Genomic DNA, 6,919 nt, shown 5'->3' with positions numbered 1-6,919 from the left:
TCCACGAATACATCACAAAGATGGCCCCAACCGACCGAGTGCTCAGTGAATACCTCAGGCAGCAGAAACCCAAGAAAGAGGAGGGAGACGAGGAACCATCATGGAAGGACAGGCCCCTGCACGGTATGTACCACCGGCAGATAGAGGAGGCTGATATCCAGAAATCCTACCAGTGGCTGGACAAAGCTGGACTGAAAGGAAAGCTCGAGAAATACCAAGAGCTGGAGAAGACGTGGAGGGTGAAGGTAACGGTGGTCTCCGTGGTGATCGGAGCACTAGGTGCGGTGACTCCCAAGCTAGGTGAGTGGCTCCAGCAGATCCCCGGAACAACATCGGAGATCTCTGTCCAGAAGAGCGCAGTCCTGGGAACAGCTGAGATACTGCAGGACCCTCAAGCTCCCAGGCCTCTGGTAGAGGACCCGAGCTTGAAGGATAAACCGCCCGCAGGGGCGAGTGGGGAATTTATTTATTTGTTTAATACACACACACACACACACACACACACACACACACACACACACACACACACACACACACACACTGCTCGTGCCTATGGTACGACAACTTTTCTCCGTGCCCCTGGTACACTGCGCAGAAACACCTTGCCCCACACACACACACACACACACACACACACACACACACACACACACACACACACACACACACACACACACACACACACACACACACACACAGAGGCAACAATACCAAAGTATTTCGAGTGCATTACTGTCACACACATGTGAGACTCTTTTCTGCATATATTTTTGCACAGACTTCTGCTGGGCTGTGCAAAAACAAAACGACTGCTTGAATCAGTTAAGAGCAGCAAAAACTGTCCTTGGAAAAATAAACTGGGTAATTGAGTATTGAATATTTTTCTTGTTTGACCAACATTTTAGTGCATTTTTATTATAAGAATGTGAACATTGGTGAAGAGACGCACTCTGACCTCCAGGTCAGCTAAAACATGCATGAAACACAGTGATTCACCGCCCAGAGTCACACCGTCAGCAGAGCTGCGCACGGCGCCAGGGCGTCCTTAAAACAGCAGCAGTGCTGAAAAAGGTCGAAGGTACACGAGGAGGCCTCCATGAAGGAGAGATCAGACGAGTTCAAATCAGACGTGTTTTCGCGGTTCTGCACGTTCAGCCGCCGTTTCAGGTGACAAAACACTGACAGTCATCACTCACAAAATAATGACAAAAGAAAGAAAATGCAGGAGTTTGGATATTTCACGATCAAAATAATGAATCAGAATAAGAGGTGCAGCTCGGCGTTAGATCTCTTTATCTTGAGGAATCTCGTCGGTGCGACAGACGTGAATCGCGTTCGGTGTTAGAGACCTGGATCTTCAGAGATCAACCCACGGATGTCTTCACATAGTGAAAGAAGCGCCACTGTTGCTGGACCAATCCATCGAGCGCAGAGTGGAGGACATGTAGAAGTCGGAGGTGACTCTGGAGAAGCGGCGTGGGGCCTTTCCGAGACACCAAAGGTCCCTGAAGATCCTCCTGAACTGGTTCCTGAAGTTCAGCCCCACCAAGGCGTACAGCATCGGGTTCAGGCAGCAGTGCAAGTAAGCAATGGTCTGCGACGCTGTCAGGGCCATCTCCAGCATGTCCGCCTCATCACACGAGTACTCCTGAAACATGGTGACCGTGTTGTACAGCAGCACTATGTTGTAGGGCAGGTGGCAGATGATGAACACGGCCACAACCACCAGCATCTCCCACACCTCTCTGTGGTGCTGGAGATTCTTGGTCTTAAGCAGGGTGATGATGATGCCACTGAAGCAGAAGATCGTGATGAAGAGTGGCAGGAAGAAACCCACGCTGATCTGAGTGATGGGGACGTCCACCCTCACCGCCATGGCTGGGCCTTCAAACTTGAGCTCACAGACGTACGCAGGAGTCCTCTGGAAACCAGTTTGGTTATCATCGTCGAATATGATGTGATTCATGTGTGACGGCTCGTATCACTGATAGAAGTAGAAGGTGGGGATGGACACGAGTATAGTGAAGATCCAGATGATGGCGCAGATGATGGACCTGTATGACAGCCAGCGCCTGCGCCGAGCCTGGGCGATGGCGATGTAGCGGTCGGTGCTGATGCAGGCGAACAGCAGCATGCCGCTGTACAGGTTCACGCTGTAGGAGCCGCGCAGCAGCTTGCAGGCCACCTGCCCCATCGGCCACGACCACAGCTCGTTGTAGACAATGAATGGTAGCGCCAGCACAAACAGCAGGTCGGCGATGGCCACGTTGATCAGGTAGATGTCAGTCATGCACTTGATCCTCTTGTAGAAGGCGTAGGTGACAATGACCATGCTGTTCCCCACGAGGCCCAGGATGCAGAAGATGGAGTGGATGTACAGGCCGATCACCTTCACCACATTCGGGTTGTTGTGAAAAACACAAAAACCATCATAATCTAGGTAGTCACTGACATTATATTCATATTCATAGTAGGACATCTCCATGGTGTATGGTTGGTTGGACATCAAATCCTCTGCAGAGTAGATCACTATAAAGGAAGCAGAGAGTAAACATCAAACTACAGCAAAGGTGTCTGATGGACTCACAGTGAAATGATCTCTTGCCACCCTAGTTTAGCATATGACAGTGATGTATATGTATATAAGACAGCATTAAATGGTAAATGGCCTGTATTTATATAGCGCTTTACTCGTCCCTAAGGACCCCAAAGCACTTTACACATCCAGTCATCCACACATTCACACACTGGTGATGGCAGCTACATTGTAGCCACAGCCACCCTGGGGCGCACTGACAGAGGCAAGGCTGCCGGACACTGGCGCCACCGGGCCCTCTGACCACCACCAGTAGGCAACGGGTGAAGTGTCTTGCCCAAGGACACAACGACAGAGACCGTCCGAGCCGGGGCTCGAACCGGCAACCTTCCGATTACAAGACGAACTCCCAACTCGCATTAACACTTTGAGCCGAGCTACAGTTAAGACTGAATATAAACTCTAAAGCTGAATATATTGCACAGTGTTACCCCCACTCCCCCGCCTCTACCATTAACAAATGGTTCAGCCCACAGCGTGGAGCCACTATATTTCTTGTTGTCAGTAGCAACCGATGCCTATTATTGTTCCAGAGCACTTTTTGAACAACACCGTGGATTTCACACAGCTGGTTGGTTATGACACTGTGGAAATGGACTGAAGGTGAGTGTTATTAACTCTCAGTGCGCTGCGAATCACATGACTGATTTCAGCTGACATAGCAACAAGCTGCAGCCGCGCTGAGTCTCTATTCCTTCTTGTGTTGAACGTTCGGACTTCCTATTTTTACATTTTAATGACAGGTGACTAAACCCAGAGTTAGGATGAAATATATACAAAAGCTTTGCTTTTTCCTGAATACTATTGTCACACAAAGAGTAAAGAAAGAAAAAAGGCAACACGTGAGATTTAGTTGTTTAGGACGAAGTTTTGGGAGTGATGGCAGCGAGTGAGAGAGTTTTGAGATGTTTAGCATGGAGTGTGTAGTCAGCGTGTTGTGTGTGTGTTGTGTGTCAGTGAGGGCACTAATGAATGTGACAAAGGCTGCAGGGCAAACACTGTCTCCAGGTGGAAACAGGAGCAGTGATGCACGTCCTGCTGTCAGGCCTGCAGCTTTGTCCCTGTGCTGTTCTCTGTCTCGTGGCCACAAACTCATTTTCTTCACTGACACCAATGATTCGTGCGGCATCTTATTGTGACACCTGCTTGTTCTCTCATTGTAGTTTCAGTAGTTTTAAATGTTTGTACTAAGACACGCCGGACGCACTGACTTTTAGATAAATAGTTTTTAAAATGTGACAGTTTATATTTGCATTTCAACTTTAGTAAAATTATTCACTAAACATATTTGTGGTTTTTACAGTAAAGCGAATATAACTACGACTAGGATTTGATGTTTTTGTGTGATTTCAGATCAGTTGTGTTACTACAGCTGAATGATACCAAACAAGGCGAGGTAACAAAAGATGTAAGGGTGAAACACAAAGTAGTGAAAAGTGTGTGGTTATGTCGTGCTCCCCAGAGGGTGAACCCAACAAATCATGAAAAATGAGCTTTTTGTTCATGACGGTGCAGATTTCTGACATTTTGTGTAAATTTAAGCAACAATCAGATTTTTCTAACAAAGTGTGAAGCTTCAGTTAGACTTGTGTTTGTAAATGAACCGCCCCATGTTGTGTAGCTTTACTGGGCTACATATTTATTTATTATACAGGCTACACAGTACATAACATCCAAACTCACACGTGTAACTGAGGTGTTTCATTATGTGGGCTAAAGAAAATAATTCAGTTACACAAACGTGCAGATTCAGTGCATGTGAACCATTGTAACCATATGTAACATATGTGTTTAAAAAGGCTTTGATTTGACCCCCCCCCCCCCCATTTCATTTCCATGCCAGCCTAAGAAAATGTCTCTAGATCCACCCGTGCTTCATAATAATTCAATAAAATCCACGTTCTTCATCTGCATCTCTGCAAACACTTAGCAGCATTACTAAAGCCAAAACACGTCTAAAGTAACAGGTCACAGTAACAACAAAAAGGCTGATCAGCAGCAGGAGGAGAGTCTGAGCACCAATCCAGGCCTAACATTCCTGAGAAGCACGAACACGCCAAAGTGAAAGGGTGACCTGACTGTCAGGTTCAGGAAGGAGGCGACCTGTACGGATACAACCTGCAAATAGAAAACCTGTTTACACCTGTGTGATGTAATGACCTGCAGTGTGAGGGAACGAAGGACCTACCAGCAACGCAGGAGAGGGAGGCAGTTCAAGCAAAGTGAAAGTGAAGCAGCTCAGAGGCAGCGTGCTGTGTGCAGGAAAGACAAAGGACCCACAATGCAGAACAGAGAGTTAACTTAGGACGCAGCTTTATTTCGAGGGAAACTCCTCATTACAATAGACGTGACAAAAACAAACCAAAACTTCAAATGCAGAACTGGGGAACAGGCACCTAGAAACTAAGAATACTTGGGCCACGAAGGGAGGAGACGCAGCACAAAGAGGGCACAATGTGACGAAGAGCATAGGAAGAAGCAGACACTAAATACAAGTGGAGAACAGGGCAAAGAGGAAACACCTGGGAACACGGCTGGCACAGACAAAACAGGGAAGAGCAAAACAGACGGGAGACTAACAAAGTAAAACAGGAAGTACACAGAGATGCAGACTGACTGAATACAGACTAACAATGACACATCATAATGAAATTGACTACTACTAATAATACATACCAGAAAACATTCGGTCACCGACCCAGGACTGCGACACTCATACCTGTGACAGGTAACCAGTTGAGCAGGAAATAAGGCGTGCCCTCTCAACTCCTCCTTCTGATTCTTATTCAGCTGGGTCTTCAAAAGAGTTCCTGTCGGATTTCTCAGACTTTTTCTCTGATTTAGTGCTCAGCTCAGATAGAATAATTATTGTGGGTGATTTTAACATCCATGAAAACGATCAGACAGCAGAGGGTTTTCAGGAAACACTGTTAAATGTTCAGTTTCTATGCCACGTGTTAAAACAAGATCTAGAGTGTGATTAAAGTGGTGGGTGGGTTCTTTTACAGTCTAATAACAGATTAAATGCCATGTTGAGGCTGTCATTCTTAGCATCTACATGGATGTTAAAATCACCCACAATAATTATTTTATCTGAGCTGCAGTGACCAACGTTCCCTGTAATGTTTCACGTGTCTGAACACACAAACTCCCCGAGCGGTCCTTGGACCACTGTGAGCGACAGCAGACGTGCACTGTGGTCACGCCAGCATCGAATCATCCAAGTTACATGTTTTATTAAACTAATCAAATTACAGCATTTACATTTCTGTTAGACTACTTTCAATTAACTGCTTTAGCCCACTTACAATGAAAATTTTAAAAAATTTGGGAGACCACCAGGGGGACGTAAGGAAGATGGCAGCATAAGCTTGCAGCTCCCGGTCAAAACTCGAAAGAAAACCAGAATTCGAATATTTCCACCGCTAAACCGTGTAATAAATGCCATGGAAGGTGGAAGAAGGTCAAAAAGACAAGGAAACATTAAGGACTTTGTGAAACAAGCGGAGCTGGCAAGAGGAGGCAGCGCAGACATGTCCGAGAACAGCGTGCAAGGCGAGCAGATGGAAGGAGATGCAGCTAGCCACCCTCACGCAGACTTCCAGGACATCATTAAGGAAATTCACTCACTTAAAGCAGAGTTTAAAACTGAGTTTGCCACGTTTAAGAAAGACATCACACAAGAAATGAAGGACGAATTCGACAGTTTCAAGAAAGACATTAATATAAAACTGGCAGAAACAGCGAATGAGCTAGCTAGCCATGAGACCAGACTCAAGAAGCTGAGAAAAGACTGGAAGAGATGGAAAAGACGCTCTAATCCAGTCGCTCCAGCAACAACGGAATATTCAGATGAAACTGGCTGACTCGGAAGGCCAACGGAACAACATTCGCATTTTTGGCCTAAAAGAGGCTCTGAAGGAAACTCTGTGCTGCAGTGTGTGGAGGACTTGCTGAGGGCTGAGCTTTCGCTCGGATTCTGCTCTGAATATTCAGCGGGCGCACAGAGCTCTGGGGCCAAAACCAGAAAAACCTCCGCCATCGGTGGTGGTTAACTTTCTTCAGTTCTAACACAGTTTGCTGCATTGTGGGAAATGTAGGAAACCCCCATTTGAAGACTTCTTAACATGTGGCAGCCTCTTTTTAAAGGGACCAAAAGTAATTGGACAAGTGACTCAGAGGCTATTTCATAGGTGGGTGTGGCCAGTTCCCTCGTTACGTCGTAATTAAGCAGATGAAATGCCTGGAGCTGCTTTGAGGTGTGGTGCTTGCATTTGGAAAGTTTTACTGTGAACAGACAACATGCGGTCAAAGAGAGCAGAA

General features: G+C 46.5%; 1 pseudogene across 1 annotated transcript; it reads right to left on the bottom strand.

Annotated features, from left to right (window-relative positions):
- Positions 1–1,120: 1,120 nt before the first annotated feature.
- Positions 1,121–5,318, bottom strand: LOC146660017 (C-C chemokine receptor type 6-like; annotated as a pseudogene). Its single transcript, XR_014913684.1, has 2 exons — positions 5,273–5,318; positions 1,121–2,529 (listed from the first exon to the last, which is right to left on the bottom strand). The product of XR_014913684.1 is annotated as a C-C chemokine receptor type 6-like (transcript).
- Positions 5,319–6,919: the final 1,601 nt, after the last annotated feature.

Source organism: Rhamphochromis longiceps, linkage group LG11 (genome assembly GCF_057381845.1).
Source record: "Rhamphochromis longiceps isolate RC_006_pf linkage group LG11, R_longiceps_female_GT1.1, whole genome shotgun sequence".
NCBI lineage: Eukaryota > Metazoa > Chordata > Actinopteri > Cichliformes > Cichlidae > Rhamphochromis > Rhamphochromis longiceps.
The sequence above is the reverse complement of the archived record's forward strand: the minus strand, read 5'-3'. Positions and strand labels throughout refer to the sequence as shown.